Genomic DNA, 17193 nt, shown 5'->3' on the forward strand with positions numbered 1-17193 from the left:
GAAAACCCATTTCAGTATAGTTTTTCCTTAAGTCTGACCAAACCTCTCTTTGCTGCTTTGTAGTCCCATTTCCTCTTATTAATCTAGCCTTAGCAGTGATGGAACCATTTACTTTTATATTGGTCAATTCTCAGCTTGATTTCCAGAAATTCTAAAGGAACTGTAAGAACTGAGTTGGGGGTCTATAATCAGGACTAAATACTTTTTGGAGGTCTTAATACCTGGTGATGCTATTTCTCCTTATTTAAAGTCAATTTCTCCTCTTTTGGTTATTAAGACCTCATCTTTAAAATGGGATAAGTATGAAAATACATCAAGAGGAAGAAAGAATCACCACACCAATACAAATTATTATTGAATCAAAGGGTCTTCCATGAGCTCTTGAATTGTTGGGATTAATTCTTTATTTCAAATGCAAAAATAGTTCATACTATTCAACATTCATGTGCTTTGGCAACATTACTTAGTATTGGGTGTCATGTATTTAAGTACAAGCCTATCTTTCAACACAGACAGTACATTCACAGTGGAAAGAGGAAGAAAAGGATAAAGAATACTTGAGGGAGACAATAAAGGAAGAAGAACCTGCGAAACATACTGTTGAGGAAGGGAGAAGTTGAGATGAAGCAAGGAGTTTAAGGTGGTTGAGTCTGCCAAGCAGACAATTCAGAGGCTCTTGGTGACTTAAAAGAAATCAGTTTCAACATAAAAGGAGAGCAGTTAGCTTCTTAGAAGCAGGTAGGAGGGATGAAAAAGGAAGGAGAAAGAAATGTGTAGTAAGGAACTGAAGCTGCATACAGATTCTTCCCCTCATTTGAAATGAAAGAAAGGAGAGAGAGAGGGCCTTGAAATCAAAGGTGTCACAGGGTGAGTGATGTGATGATTGGACTTGTATTGCAGCTTAAACCTGAAATGGCTGGTAGCTCCTATAAGAACTTCCAACCATAGCTTCCCTCCTTGCCAAGATGAAGGGGACTGTGACAAATGCAAGGGAAATTCCTACCCATAAAATATCTTCCCTCTACCTTTTCCCGGTACTACAAAAGAAGAAAATAATATTACAAAGCAATCTTCCCTTTTACAATACCACAAGATTGCCAGCTGAACAATTATGAGAGACTCCCTGTATAGTAAAATCTTATTAATTTGAATTACACTAATTTGGAATTTGTTGTCATTTAAACTGGACTGGAATTCCCTTTGTGCTATTTACAAAGAAGGGTTCATTAAGCATATAGTGTAAATAAGATAGCAAGGGATATAATTTAACATACCAGGGGCTAATTTTACCTGTTTAAAAGAACCTACTGTTATTGTTGTTTTGTTTTTTTTAATAAGAACTTAAGCATAGGAAACTGATTCTGCTAATTATAATATTATATGTTATCTACTGTTAAAATCCCATTTCTGTGACAGTTACTTTGCTCTCACTGAATATGCTTATAAGAAATAAAATTGTAATTCTTTAAAGTTAGTTCAAAGTTCAGATTAATGCAGACCACTCTCCCCGGTCACATGAGTTAACTTCATTTTGGGAGGTATTATGCTAAACTAGCATATTACTTTTTTTTAAATTATTTATTTATTTTTAAAAATTACATTCAAAAAATATGAGGTCCCATTCAACCCCACCGCCCCCACCCCCCACTCCCCCCACAGCAACACTTGCTCCCATCATCGTGACACATCCATTGCACCTGGTAAGAACATCTCTGAGCATTACTACACCCCATAGTCAATGATCCACATCATAGCCCACACTCTCCCACGTTCCATCCAGTAGGCCCTGGGGGGATCTACAATGTCCCGTAATTGTCCGTGAAACACCACCCAGGTCAACTCGATGTCCCGAGACCGGCTCCACATCTCATCTCTTCCTCCCATTCCCCAAACCCAGCAGCCACCATGGCTACCCTTCCCACACCCATTCCACATTTTCTCTGTGGACATTGGATTAGTTGTGTCCATTGCACATCTATGTCAAGTGGGGCCTTAGAATCCATATGGATACTGGATGCACTCCTCCTGCTTTCAGTTGTAGACACTCTAGGCTCCATGGTGTGGTGGTTGACATTCTTCAACTCCATGTTAGCTCAGTGGGGTAAGTCCAATAAATCAAAGTGTAGGAGCTGAAGTCTGTTGAGGCTCTGGGCCTGGGTGTCATATTATCAGTCCAGAGATTCAAATCCCCTAAATATATCTTAAACCCCAGCACCTATTACAATTCCAATAAAGTAGCATGGAAGTCTTGTGAAAAGAGATCCCCTCTGAGTCCAATTCCATCACGCAGAAAAACAGGCTCCAAAGAAGGGCCATCTGCCATGGCAGTGAACCCCATCTGCCATGACCATAGAACCCGTGGGTCTCTTTATCCCTCAAAAGAACCAATACCTGGTGTTGTATCTACTTTTTCTGTCTCTCAGACTCTAAACTAGCATATTATTTAACAGGAGCATGGAGAAAAACTAATAAGCAATCAAAAGGCTTCAAAGTAGCCAAAATAGATTTCTTAATGTTGATGCCCTAAATTCTTTGCTATCTATCCATGGCAGCTTCTACTTACAGCTAATTTAACTCTCACTTAACATACTTATCTAGCACATCAACTTGGAAAGCTGGTTTTGAAAAAAAGAAGTGGGCATTGCCATTCCAGGGTTCTCATGATGGAGGAATAAAATATGGATTAGAGTGGGCTTACTGGCATTTTACTATAGAATTATTGTAACTCTAACAATGGGAAAAATTATATCATTGATGTGGAGACAGTGGCCACGGGAGTTGCTGAGGGCAGGAAGAGGGAAAAAGAGGTGTGATATGGGGGCTCTTTCAGGACTTGGAGTTGTCCTGAATGATACTGCAGGGACAGATGCTGGACATTATATATCCTGCCATAACCCACTGAATGGACTGGGAGAGTACAAACTACAATGTAAACCATAATCCATGCTGTGTAGCAGTGCTCCAAAATGTATTCACCAAATGCAATGAATGTGCCACAGTGATGAAAGAGGTTGTTGATGTGGGAGGAGTGTGTGGGGGTTGGGGAGTGGGGTATATGGGAACCTCTTATATTTTCTAATGTAATATTTTGTGTGATCTATGTATCTTTTTAAAAATAAGATAAAAATGTTAAGAGCGAATAGAAGGGGAAAAGAAGGGGCTGCTACACAAAGGGACACAGAGGAACAAGAAGTGACTGTGGACTGCAGAAAAGAGAATGGACATGTATACAATATGGTTGTAATAACTAAAAAACCTAACAGTCCAGGACAAATTTAGTGTAGACGTAAAAGGCTTATAGTTCTTAGTAAACCTGACAACAATGGAGTATTATAGTGTAGTTCGATAACGTAGGACTGTAACTATTACACATAATACATATACCTATGCATATGTACAAGCATACATATTTACGATAAGCATACATACCGATTAACCAAAAAATGTGAAATATGTGGATGTTGAAATGGATGAAGCTCATAATGTTATCATATAAAAATATAATGATAAAGATAATACTAATAGCAACCACGTATTAAGTGATTACTGTGTGTAGTTCCTATGCAAAGATATTTACCCACATCATTTGATTTACTTGTCATAACAATTCTAATAGGTAGGTTTTAGTGTCATTTCTATTTTGCAGTTGAAGAAAGTGAAACTCAGAGAGATTAAGCAATTAACTCCAGGCCACAAAGAGAGACAAAGCTGGAATTAGAACCCATGCCAGTTCCTTGGCTATACTCTATATCTTTCCATACTCCAGAAAATATAGCTTTCCAAGAATCATTCTTTTTTTAGGGCTCCAAATGGCTGGTGTTTTTACTATATTTTCACTTTAGAACTCCTATTTAGCAACTATCTTGATTTAGAAGTAGAAAGATCTATGATCTAAAGGTGGTATGACATTATGCTTGCAAATATGATCCATGTCACAAGCTTAATGTAAAAGTTATAGTAATAAATAAATACATATATAAAATCCAAGAAATTCCCCCCATCAAAGAAAATTCATGAGTGTGTCTATTAGGCCTATCCCCAAATCTCAGATCATTCTTAACATACCAGAGTTTCTATTTCCAAATGAATAGCCTACCAACAAAGATATGAAATTTAAAAATATTAAATAATCAGGTAAGAGCTAGTCTTTTATAGTTTCCTCACCTCTTTTAGAAAAATTTGAGCTGAGAATAGGTAAATGGGACATGGGGGGTGGGAAGATTGCAGAGGAGGCTAAAAATTCAGTTGACTGTTATAGAACATTTAGGAAAGAAACTTCTAAGTTCATAAAACACATGTGGGCATGGGGTATCTTGGATGAAATGGAGTGGGGGATGGGCAGATGCAAATATATACAATTATCTGCATTAGAAGTAAAAGTGAGGGTAGCTTGTCACACTTAGATACAAAGAGAAATGTATTAATACATTGAATCCATTTAATCATGCAACTCCTTCAACCTACATCAATGTCTGCTCCCCATTTCCTCTTGTTTCAAGCCTACCTATTCTTCAAGTCTGAGCTAAAAATGTCACTTCTGCCATGAAGGTTTCTATGATCTCCAAGCTAAATTAAACTCTTTGCCATTTGTGCTCCCAGTTTTTTTTCCCCTTTCTCTTACACCTTTACTACAGCACTGATGATCATTTGTCTTAATATCAGAATTATTCATGCTTATGATTTTTTTCACTCTCTATCTCATCATGAGTTCCTTGAGGAGATGGGATACTTTTTTTATTTCTACAGGTCCTAGCACAGTGTTCAGTAGATATTAAACCCTGGGAAAATGCTGACTCAATAGCACTGACTTAGAGTTCATTATCACCTAGCTTACCTGAAGGAGTATTTGTTCTCTTTCTTTTCTTGCTTGACTCCCCTCCATTCTCAATGAGGCCTTCTGTGACCAGAGGGCCACTGGCACTACCAAATTGCAGGGGCTCGTTGTTGCTGGCAGGGTCAAAGGGCAGCTGGTTCAAGCCTATGGAAAAAAAAGAAAGCCAAAATCCAGACTCCATTAAGGACTTGGATCTGTGCCAGAGTTATTTTATGAGCCACCAGTGGAAAACCCTTTAAATCTTAAAGAGTTTAGGAGTAACAGGTGAATTCCTTAAAGCCTATTGTTCTCTATAATTTCTACAGATCTTGTTAACATATACAGATTTTAATATAAGCTTTTATAAGACAGTGGCTCTGTTATTTGTAAGATTCTTCCTGATTATTTAGTAACTTAATATTTTGGGCTGTAAGCGATCAATTGTCTTCTACCTCCCTCTTTAAATGTGGGTCTGGCTGAATTGACTCTTCCTTTGAAAAAACTTGACCTTGTATTCCTTGAATTATTCCTTGACATTATCCCATTCTTTCATTACAAAGATGAAGTGATGCATATATAATCATCAAACTGTCCTGGTGTCAAAGTCATTTCCAAGGAGAATATGGAAGTTTCACAAAAAGAAGACCATAAATCCATACTAATTGAGAAAAGAAAATAAGGATACAGAGATCACAAGGAGATATTTAGGAGCTGGAGCCATAGGGAGTCATGACCCAGGTATGGGTAGTGTTAGCCCTGGCCTCTTCAAATGATCTCAGAAGCATAATCATTTTACTAATTGCTACTGTACCATATAAAATGGAATAAAGCAGGGAAGTGACTGTGGCTCAATCAGATGAGATCCCCTCTACCACATGGGAGTCCCTCAGTTCATGTCCTGAGGCCTCCTTGTGAAGGCAGGCTGGCCTGCAGACTCTGTGGAGCGCCACCCAGCCCGCAGGCCCTGTGGAGAGCTGACTCAGCAAGGTGATGTAACAAAAAGGAAGGGAGACAAGCAAGAACAACACAGAAGAGCCTGCAGTAAATGGACACAGAGAGCAGACAGCAAAACAAGCCACAAGGGGGGGAGGGGAAATAAATAAATACAGATACAGAAGAACGTACAGTGAATGGTCACAGAGAGCAGACAGCACACCAAAAAAGCTGGAAAGGGGTGGATAATTTTTTTAAAAAATGGAATAAAGCATTCTATACTCTCCAAGTCTTATATGGTTCAATCAGGGATGAGCGGAGATGGTTTCTTACTCTTCTGGTAGCAGCATCTGGAATTTTAAATATTTCGATTAAAACTTCATGAAATGTGGAATCAAGAGCCTCCGTGTTGCTCAAACGTGGCTGGTCTCAAAGCCAAACTCAGTATGTAAAAGTGTTGCCTTCCCCCCAGCGTGGGACATGACTCCTGGGGATGAGCCTCCCTGGTGCTGAGGGATTACTAACAAGTACCAGCTGGTGATGTAACTAGAAAATGACCTTGAGTAAAAGGGTCAACTCAGACCAGCAGAATATCTCAGTCTACATATAATACCAGGAGTTAAAAAAGCTTTTTGACCTGAATAAAAGGGGAAAATGGAAAGAACAGATGAGTTTATATGGCTATGAGTCTCCAAAAAGAGCCGGGAGGTTATCAGAGGGGTCGCACTTATGCACACCTCAGCAGAGTTCCAGAGACAGATAAAGTAGATGCAATCTCAGGTATTGGTTCTTCTGAGGGCTACAGAGACCCACAGGTTCTATGGTCATGGCAGATAGAATTCAGTGCCATGGCAGTTGGCCCTACTTTGAAGTTTGTGTTTCTGTGTGATGGAGTTGGACTCAGATGTGATCTTTGTTCCAAGCCTCTCCTGTTATTTTTACTGGATCTGTAGTTGGTGCTGGGGTTTAATGTATATCCAGGGGACCTGAATCTCTGGACTGACCATGTGATAGCCAGGCCCTGAGCCTCAACAGACTTGTAACTCCTATACTTTGGTTTATTGGACTTACCCCACTCAGCTAATATGGAGGTGAAGAAGGTCAACCACCACACCAGGGAGCCAAGAGTGCCTACAACTGCAAGCAGGATAAGTGCATCCAGCATCCATGTGGAATCTAAGCCCCCTATTGATATAGATGTGGAGTGGACACAACCATTCCAAGGTCCACAGGATGGAGGAATAGAGTATGGATTACAGTGGACTTACTGGTATTCTATTCATGAACTATTGTGATTAGTAATTGAAGAAAATGGGGCATTGGTGTGGAGAAAGTGGCCATGGTGGCTGCTGGGAATAGGGAGTGGGAGGAAGAGATGTGATGTAGGGGCATTTTCAGGACTTGGAGTTGTCCTGGGTGGTGATGCAGGGGCAGTTACCAGACATTGAATTTCCTCCAATGGCCCGCTGGGTGGACTGTGGGAAAGTGTGGGCTATGGTGTGGACCATTGACGATGAGGTGCAGCAGTGCTCAGAGATGTATTCACCAAGTGCAATGAATGTCTCATGATGATGGAGGAGGTTGTTGTTATGGGGGGAGGAGTGGAGTGAGGGAGGTGGAGGGTATATGGGGACCTCATATTTTTTGAATGTAACATTAAAAAAATAAAGACAAAAAAAAGAGCTTCGTTAATGCCCAAAGATAGGGCATGTCTCCTAAGCCTTTTGTCGACTCTAATCCTATCAAAAGGTGAATCAGATTGGCTTGCCAAGGCTCATTCTTTAACCTCCAATTTTTCTATGGCCTGTAGTTTTACAATTCTTTTTTTCGTCTTTATTTATTTTTTTAATATTACATTCAAAATATATGAGGTCCCCATATACCTCCCACCCCCCTCACAACTCCTTCCCCCACAAACAACAATCTCCTCCATCATCATCAGACATTCATTGCATTTGATAAATACATCTCCGAGCACCACCGCACCTCATGGTCAATGGTCCACATCATAGCCCACATTCTCCCACGTTTCACCCAGTGGGCCATGGGAGGACATACAACATCCGGTAACTGTCCCTGCAGCATCACCCAGGACAACCCCAAGTCCCGAAAACGCCTCCACATCTCACCTCCTCCTCCCATTCCCCACCCCCAGCAGTCACTATGGCCACTTTCTCCACACCAATGCCACATTTTCGTTGAATACTAATCACAATAGTTCATGAACAGATTATCAGTAAGTCCACTCTAATCCATACTCTATTCCTCCATCCTGTGGACCTTGGAATGGTTGAGATAATGTAAAATATCAATAAAAAGTTTGGAATCTAGTCAGCCCAAGGTCATTCAAGTTCCAATAAAAATGAATGCTAAGCTTCTAACAAAATGAATTTACATAACTATTTTTAATGAAAAAAATGTGTCCCATATGATGAATTCCAAAAAGAAATATTGGATTATGTTTGTAAACTGGTCTTTTTCTCTGGGCATATTAGAGTTAATTGGATTCAGAGATTTTACTTTAACTTGATTAAATAATGATTAAGGCTTTGATTGGGCCACATCAGTAGTAACGTCTGTTGGGGCTCACAGAAAAACTGCACCACAGAAAAGGGAGGTGGGAGTCTCGAGCTGGAGCCCTGGGGAGTAAGCACATGGAGGAGCTTAGTAGTGAGGAAAAAGAGAAGGTCCCGGGAAGAGAAACAAGCTTTTTGCTTAAGAGTCTACAGCTGGCCTTGTGGCAATAACAGAGCAGCTGAGCCCAGAGAGAGGCAAGCCCCCGGAAGAGAGGAACCCAGGACACCTGAACCCTAAAGATGTTGGCAGCCATCTTGCTCTAACACATGGCAATATACTTTGGTAAGGGAGATAATTTGCGCTTTGTGGCCTGGTAACTGTAAGCTTCTACCCCAAATAAACACCCTTTATAAAAACCAACCGATTTCTGATATTTTGCATCAGCATCCCTTTGGCTGACTAACACACTATGCTAATGTTTTCAGCCCATGTAACAAGTACGGCTTCTTCAGCGTTTAGGCTGAGCTTGGAACACCTCCAAAAAATGTGTTCTGGGACTTGTCAAACATTCTTCCTTTACATCATCTGAGTAACTAAGTAAAAGAATGAATACTTGCTTCTGTATCTTAAGTCAACTGTTTACTACATCATATTTTCGTCCTATTAAATTCCTACCATGACTAGCACTAAACAAACATACACTGATTGCTGTGTATTAGAAAATATTGAGATCATGTCCAAGACTATTTTCAAAGACTAGATTTTTATATCATTTGCAAATGAAGATGTTTCTTGCAGCTGCGTAGTCCCATGGTCAAATATGGTTAGTGTATCATTCCAAAACTTATCTTGATATTTCTTTCTGCATTATCACACTGACCACAACAAGTTACATGGAAGACAGAATTTTATGGTGCAGGGGCTCTTAGCCAGGGATCCACAGACCCACAAGGGTTCCATGGAAAGATTTCAGAGGGTCTGAGAGCTTGAATTGAAAAAAAAATTTATTATATTTATTTTCTCTGACCTACGATGTTGAGTGTCATAAAACTATCTGTCACTACATTCTGAGAAGGGGTCTGTGGTTTTCACCTGACTGGGAAAGGGGTCTGTGGAGAAACCTTGGTAATGGAAAAAGTTATGTTTCAGAGCCCAACAAATTGGGGTTCATATCCTGGCTTTGTTCCTTGCTAGCTCTGTAGCTTTTGTCAAATCATGTCATCTCTTTTAGTCTTAGTTTCATAATGTGTAGAAGGGAATTGATAATACCCACAGGAATGTTATATATATATATATATATATATATATATATATATATATATATATATATATAAAATTTCATAATATATATAATTATTATATCATTCCAAGTAAATTAAAACAAACTTTTTCTCTAACATTGTTAGCTCCTCTAAGAAGGAATCTCTCTCTGTCTTTCTCTCTCTTTTTCCTAGCACCATGCCAGGTACATAGTAGGTGCTGAATTAATGAATTAATACTCAATGGGGTAGGGCTGGTTGACTCATTTGATTATCCCATATAATTAGAGTAAGGACTTGACTGCTGATAATCAAGGATTAATGCCACAACTTAAAAGTTCTGATGCTGATTATATCAACATTTCTTAAAATAATTAGGTTTAAAATCCATCTTTACCACTTGAGTACTATACTGAAGGGTGGTGAAATCTTGATTAAAAGGAATGCTCAGAAATTAGGAGGTTTTGATTAATGATGTTTAATCAGAAAAGTCTTTATTTTATTTTGCCTTGCATTTGAAAATCTTACAGAATAATTTATCAGTCCATTTCCCTGCCTTATTAAGAAGAAGATTGAGGATCTTAAAATGCTTTAAAGCCATGATCTGTAAAAGGTTAATTCTAGTACCTAGATCACAGGACTGTTAAAAGGATTAAATGAGATCAGGTATGGAGAACATTGTGCATCATATCTGGGACAGAGTAGTTGCTCAATAATTAGTCACTGCTAGTATTGTCATTTTGAGTTTCCATCTTCAATTTTTAGAATTGCGGCTGTAGGAGATTGGTCTGAATTTGCCCTGACTCAAGGATATACCCAACTTTCTTCACTGAACCATTTTGCTGCTGTTTGTACTTTTTCTAAAAATTGAAATAGTCCAGGAAAAAAAAAATCTGACCTAAAGGTCATAGACTTTACTATAATCATGCTTTCCTATTATTTAGTAGCAGATGATAATTTAAGTATTTTAGTACTCATAGTAATGTGCAGACTTTAGTTTCGCACCAAATAAGACTGAGATTTTAAGTATTTTCTCTGTATCCACCTTATACATGATCCAGATATGTGAAAAGCCTGATAATTCAGAGCAACATCTTTGGCTTGTTACTTATAGGAAAAGATCTCATACCAAGGACAGAGAAATATCTTATCCAGAAATATCACAATCCAACATTTTATACTATCCAGGATCTAATACAGTCTCCAAAGATTTGTAGTTTGAGAACAAGGGCTATAGAAATTGGAAAATACTATGATACCAGTATTTTCCAGCTACTTTTATTTTACTGCTTCACTCCTCCTCTAAGAGAGCATTAAATCAAATAAATCAGTAAACAATAGGTACTTACATTATTTTTTTCTATCATGTATATGATTCTGCAAAATGCTATTTTTTTTATTATTAGAGCCAAACGCTCTTTTAAGGAAAAAAAACCCATTAAAACTATTTAAATTCTAAAAGGAAAACCACCACTTTAATCTCAAGAATTATTGCTGCTGGAATTTTAATCAGGAATTAAACAAAAATTTTAGCAATTACTATATTTCTCATCCAAAATACAGAGTTTATCTTGAAATCTTTCCTGGAAGCAATTTCTACCATTTCTTTAGTAGACGTGAGAAAACTGGAAATTTTAGATAAGGAAAAATTTTTGAGGTAATCTAGTTCTTTCTTCTGTGCAATGCAGGGATTTCATCTATAGAATTCCTGACAGTCCCAATTCCAGGGGGCAGTGCTTAACCTGGGGCCTATTCTGTGTGAGACTCCTAGAAATTCACCTGTCTTTTTTTTTTTTTTTAAGTTTTTAAAATATTTTATTTTATTTTTTAACATATGTATTTTTTAATGTCCCCCCACCCCATTGTTGTTTGCACTTGCTGTTGCTCTTTGTGTCCATTCGCTTTGGGTTCTTTCCATGTCTGCTTGTCCTTTCTTCTCTGTCTTTTCCTTTAGGAGGCACCGGCAACTGATCCTGTGACCTCCAGCGTGGGAGAGAGGGACTTGATTGCTTGAGCTACCTCATCTCCCTTTTCTGCTGCATCTCTTACTGTTTCTCCTCTGCATGTCCTTTTGTTGTGTCATCTTGCTGCGCCAGCCATCCATGAGTTCTCCACAGCATGGACCAGCTTGCTTTCACCAGGAGGCCCAGGGGAAGCAAACCCTGGTCCTCCCATAGGGACTTCCATGTGGTAGACGGGAGCCCATCACTTGAGCCACATCCACTTCCAACTTTCCTTTCCTTTTAAAAACTACTACACTCTATTTTTTGGGGTTCTTTCCATTCCCCCTAAACTGCCTGTGGAGTAGGATGCATTCTGTCCAATTGATGACTTTGCTTATTGTCCCTAAACTGAGCACATGGGATGTCTAACAGTATAAGGGTTTTACTGATCATCACTACAAGAAAAACAAATGAGGGAGTAAATGATAACTAACGTAGCAATATGAAATTTTCTAAAGTATTATAAAGTCCTCATGGTTCCTTGCCCTTTTATTCCTGAGTATAAACTTAGTAAAACCTTGAGCCTTGCTTATTTGTTTCCCTCACATCTTGTCCTTTCATACTCCAACTCCACAAAATTTGTCTAAATGGAAACACAAATTGATAAAATAAAGACAAACAGATAAGAAACAGTGTTATAGATTTCTGCTAATTTTTTCTTAGGATCACAATTAAACAATTAAAGTTCATGTAGTAATATAATCTCATCTAAAACCAAGTTTACTGGTTTAGATGGCTGATCAGCTGTCATTTCATGTCAGGTCAAAATGTAGATTATCTTCTTAACAAACATGAGGCCACTTTAGAAAGTATGTATATTGGGGACAGTTGGGGGTTGAGTCCTAGGAGAATGTCATTTCTCATTCAGTGGAACCAGAAGGTTAAATATCTCAGAATGATGTGTAGTACTCAGTGAATACTCTAATCCGCAGGTCAAGGAGTTCACATTCGATGTCTGCCATACAGATGCAAATCACTCCTGGGCTTTGAGAAAGCACTAAAGAATTTTTGTGCTTCTTGTGAAAGAAGATCAATGATCTTTTTGTGCTCAGCTGCTGTAACATTTACTATCACAGTTCATTTTACATAGCTTTCTAACTCTCAGGTTAAATTAGGAGTAACCTTCATGATGCAATCGAACACTTTTAGTGACTGACCCATTTTATAGTACTGTGTGACCCTGTAGGTCCATGCCATTTCTTATTTGCACCTGTGGCCCTGAGACTGTACACTTTTAGAAAAAAAAAAGAAAAGTAAAGAAAGAAAAGAAACACAATTCTACTCTGGGTTAGTTCTCTAGAAAAAAAAAGGGAAAAAAATGTTTAAGTCCTGAGAAATCTGGTAAATTCAACATTTTAAGGCAGTAATATCGAGACAGATATTCATGTTGAAGAAATAAAATACCAGTTTCCCTTGCTTTGGCAATAGTAACATTCTAGCAAATTTGTCTATAAAACAAATTTCCAAAACCTAAGCACTATTTTCCAAAAAGATATAGGACTCCCTGATAAGGGTTGGGGGTGGGGGTGGGGGTGGGAGTGAGGTTGGGGTTCTCCCAAATAGATTTTAATTCCAAACTTTTAGAGAAATAAGGGGTTAGGATAATCGTAAGGCCCTTAATCCTTAATGTGCTGGCTGCTGCTTTTGTGGGATTTATCCAACTCTGGGAGCCCCTCCTTACCTTCATTCACCACTCCTTTTTTCTCAGTTCAGGCCTGAAAAATCTCTGACTACTAATTTGCAGCTCTTACTACTCATTCACTCTACCACCTACTTCTGAGGGAGTATTTATAATGTCCAAAAGACTTGGACTGCAATATCACTCTTCAGCCACAGGGGTTAACGGCCAAAACAACTGAACATTTCTCAGTTCCAGGTCTTCCTAGCTGATGAAATCTACACTGTGTTCAATATTCTGTATAACTAGTTTAACTGAAGCAAATGTAATTGTAAAAGAGTAATGGGTGAGAGAAGTTAATGGAGAAGTGATGAGAAAGTAAAAGACAAAAGTCCTCTTCCACTAAGGGGATTGTTTGAATGGTAGTGGACATAAAAACTTTCAAAGCAAAATTTATGCTTAAATCGTCTTGTTCAAGGTGTGATACAGGTCACAGGCAGATTTTCCCAAACAGAGATCCTTCAGTAACTTTTAGTAATTCCCCAAAGTAGTTGGTCTGGCATTCAAGTTCCCTCCTAACAAAGCTCCATCAACTATAATTATAATTACAGTGTCTTGCACTATACCCCAGTTTGTATTCTATCCTAGCACCTATGAACATTTAATATGCAAACGGGTCTCCTGGGTATCTTGTTAAAATGCAGATTCTGATTCAGTAGGTCTGGGCTGAGACCTGTTTTTTCCAACAGAGGATACTGATTGTTCTTATCTGAGGATCACATTTTGAGTAGAAAGAGCTAGCAAAATGGGGCTATTTAGCACTCACTGAATCCATTCAATACTTTCTAACCTTCACGCTTTTGGTTCACACTGCTCCTCCGTCTGCTTCTTGATTTCCAACCTTAAAAGTGCTATCCTTTCTTTTATGTTTCAGATACTATTTCACTTGTGATGCCTTTGTTTATCTAAACCAATACATATACACCAACAAGGAGAGGTTAGCCACCAGAGGAATTACCATTCATTGGTTGTTTAGAATGTGTCTTGCTTTATATACTGTCTTAGTCTGCCAAAGGCAGACAAATCTGTTGGCTTTTATAATGGGAATTTATTAGGGGTAAAGGCTTACTGCTCCAAGGCTGTGAAAAGTCCAACTCAAGGCACCATAAGAAGTGGTTTCTTACCAATGTCAGCTGCCACATGTTGAAGCAAGATGGTGGGCATAGGAACAAGCTGGCATAGGGCTTGTCTCTTAGGGTTTCCTATAACATTCTTGGCTGTTCTGCTCTTCTCAATTTCAGCTGTAATCTATCAGACAAATGGCTCATCTCAACCCAGGAGCCTTAGCTGTTTGAGCTTTCTCCTTTCTATCACATGGCAGGATCAAAAATGACAGTTATCTCTTCCTGCATCTGTCTCTCCCTGTGAGTCCATTTATATCAGACCCAGTAAGGCGTGGGAACTCAACCTGAGTCACGCCTTACTGACTTAGTTGAAAAAGTCCTAAAACAGGGGTTCTTAACCTTTTTTTGTTCCATGTACCCCTTTGCCAGTCAGGTGAAAACCACAGACCTCTTACTAAGTCCACACTATATTGTGTATTGTTTAATAAATTTATCACACCTGCACCAACACATCTTCACAAAAATAATGTTTTTTTAAATTTCAATTCAAGCTCACAGACCCCTTGTTAAGAACCCCTGCCCTAAAGCAATCTTAACAACAATCTAATCAAAGGACCCTCAATTGAATTCAATTAATAAAGGGTATCACACTCAAGAGGAATAGTTTACAAACATAATCTTCCTCTTTTGGGGATTTATAAAATAATCTCAAACTGTCACACAAACATTATCCCATTGTTTTATTTCCTAGCTGTTATTTCCATTTTTCAACAAGGAAAGGGAAACTTAAGAGTTTGAATACATTTCACAAGGTCATACAGCTAATAAGTAGTAGAACCAAAGATTGGAACTCAGATGTTTTTTATTAATCTTAATCTGTATTTTCCTATGCCTTTCAGAACATGCCTTGTGTTGTAGTTCTTTGAGTACTTGTTTTACCCTTCCTTCCATCCTGCTTTACCCCACCCCAACAAAACTATAAATTCCTTGATGCCAGACTCTATAACCCTGTGAATTTTTAATCTCTTCTCCCCCAAGATGCCTGGCATGGTGCCCTGTACAATATTATGAATACCCCAGTAATGTGTGTTGAACTGAATTCAGCTACAGTTTTGGGTATAGTAGTTGTGTTTACCACCTCAGATGACAATTAACCTGCTGCTTGGGCTTTCATGAAGGGAAGAATGAAGTATAGTGTTTGAATTGCTTCAGCATTCCTGTATTTATCCCCTCTATCCTAGGATCCCTGAAGACTCGTGGAAGTGGTGGTAGAATATCATGTACTCTTCCTTTCCAATTGAAAAAGCAGTCCTTTGACTACTAAGGCACTCAAAAGAGAAAAAAAAAATATGGATCACCTCTTATTATGTCCATGGGCAACAGGCTACAGTTTCCTGCTTTACAAATTACGTCCAGCAAAGGTAATCTCTACAGATGAGCTGTCCAATAGAGTGGCCAATTCCAGTTGCACTAGCCATATTTCAAGTGCTCAAAAGCCACATGTGACTAGTGGGTACTGTACTGAACAGAGAAGATATAGAATACTTCAATCACACAGAAAATACTACTGGACCATGCTGCTCTAGAATTAGGCCTGGGTTAAAATCCACATCTGCCACTTACTAGGAGTATGACTTGAAATTAGTCACTTGACCTCTCTGAGACTTACACATTGTAAAATAAAGGTGATAATGCTTCCCTTTCAGATAAATGAGGAGAATTAAAGAAAAAAAATGTATGTTTGGGGTCTATCACATAATTAGACAGTAAATAGATATCTCCCTCCTTCTACCCCAGTCAGGGCTTTTATGTATTTTCCTCAAAAATGGAATAAGAAAATTTGAGTAGATGTGGCTCCTGACTACATCTTTTTTATGGCTTGGAAGATGTTAGCTTTGCATTCTATTTATAACCCTCTTTTTCTTACAGATAATACACAGACATTAAGATATATCATCAATAAGCAATGCTTTGAGTGGTCACTTATTGCTCTTTGCTTACACTAAATTTATGTTTGGAGACCATATTTGCCACCACCCTGAACTTTCCAACATGAAGGAACTACTTTATTTCCTTACAACTGAAACGCCTCTTCCAAAAGCTTTAATCAGTGCTCAGTTCCAGCTGTGTGCTGTATTATTATTAATAGGAGACTGCTAGCCATGACACTACAACTGGAATAGAGAAGGACCATTTCTCTCTAAATCTATGTTTTCCTAAACCCAGAATGTTCTTTTTTTTTCCTTTAGGCTTTTATCTCCCTGGTCTTCTAAACATGAATTATTTGAGAAAAGTCTGAACTAAATCTGTTACTGTGTTTGAGTTCCATGAGCTGGACAGCAAACTACATATTTCCAACTTCAGGAAGAATGCTTCAGGACTCTTTCCTTGAACAGTTAAAGGCTTGGGAAACATAGCAAAATCACATTCTTCAATGAAAACAATGTTTAAAAATGTTGAATTGATAGCATAGTTCAAAGTGACAGATTGTAGAGGGGTGATGTATCATCTTTCTTAAGTTTGGCAGTCTTCAGAAGAACTGAGAAGAGAAGGCCTTATTTTGCTATAGTTATCCTTGGGAACAGTTCCTGCAACTACCCTTCTCTCCCCATCTTTGGGGAGGGGGATTGCAAAGATGGCTATAAATCAGTGTCTGCTTTGAGCTGGCTCTGGGCCATGTTGTAATTCCTATTGACCAATTTTCCACTTGACCATTAGGTTATCTGTTTAATACTTGCATGAGAATGTGCCCAGAGGTACTATATTATGGGTGCCTCTGTCTAAGTAAAATAAATAATTGTAAATTTCAGAGCCTGAGGATAGAGTTGTTCTGATGTTGAAATTGGAGTCTATCTTGTCAGATCTGTAATGAGGTCTTCCCTTCAGGCTGATTGATTTCATAAAGCTGAGGCAATTATCAAAAAAC

The 17193-nt window shown here is 38.5% G+C and overlaps 1 protein-coding gene across 10 annotated transcripts in view; it reads right to left on the reverse strand.

Moving 5' to 3' along the window:
- ENOX2 (ecto-NOX disulfide-thiol exchanger 2) overlaps positions 1-17193 on the reverse strand; it is a 389024-nt gene that overhangs the window by 201594 nt on the left and 170237 nt on the right. For 6 of the 10 annotated variants that reach the window (XM_071213206.1, XM_058291492.2, XM_071213207.1 and 3 more), the window contains one exon: positions 4835-4978. The exons of the other annotated variants lie outside the window; for them this stretch is intronic. The gene's annotated coding sequence lies outside the window, so the exon portion shown is untranslated. The remainder of the gene's footprint in view (positions 1-4834; positions 4979-17193) is intronic. 10 annotated transcript variants of the gene reach the window in all.

The sequence above is a fragment of the Dasypus novemcinctus genome, chromosome X (genome assembly GCF_030445035.2).
Source record: "Dasypus novemcinctus isolate mDasNov1 chromosome X, mDasNov1.1.hap2, whole genome shotgun sequence".
NCBI classification, from domain to species: domain Eukaryota; kingdom Metazoa; phylum Chordata; class Mammalia; order Cingulata; family Dasypodidae; genus Dasypus; species Dasypus novemcinctus.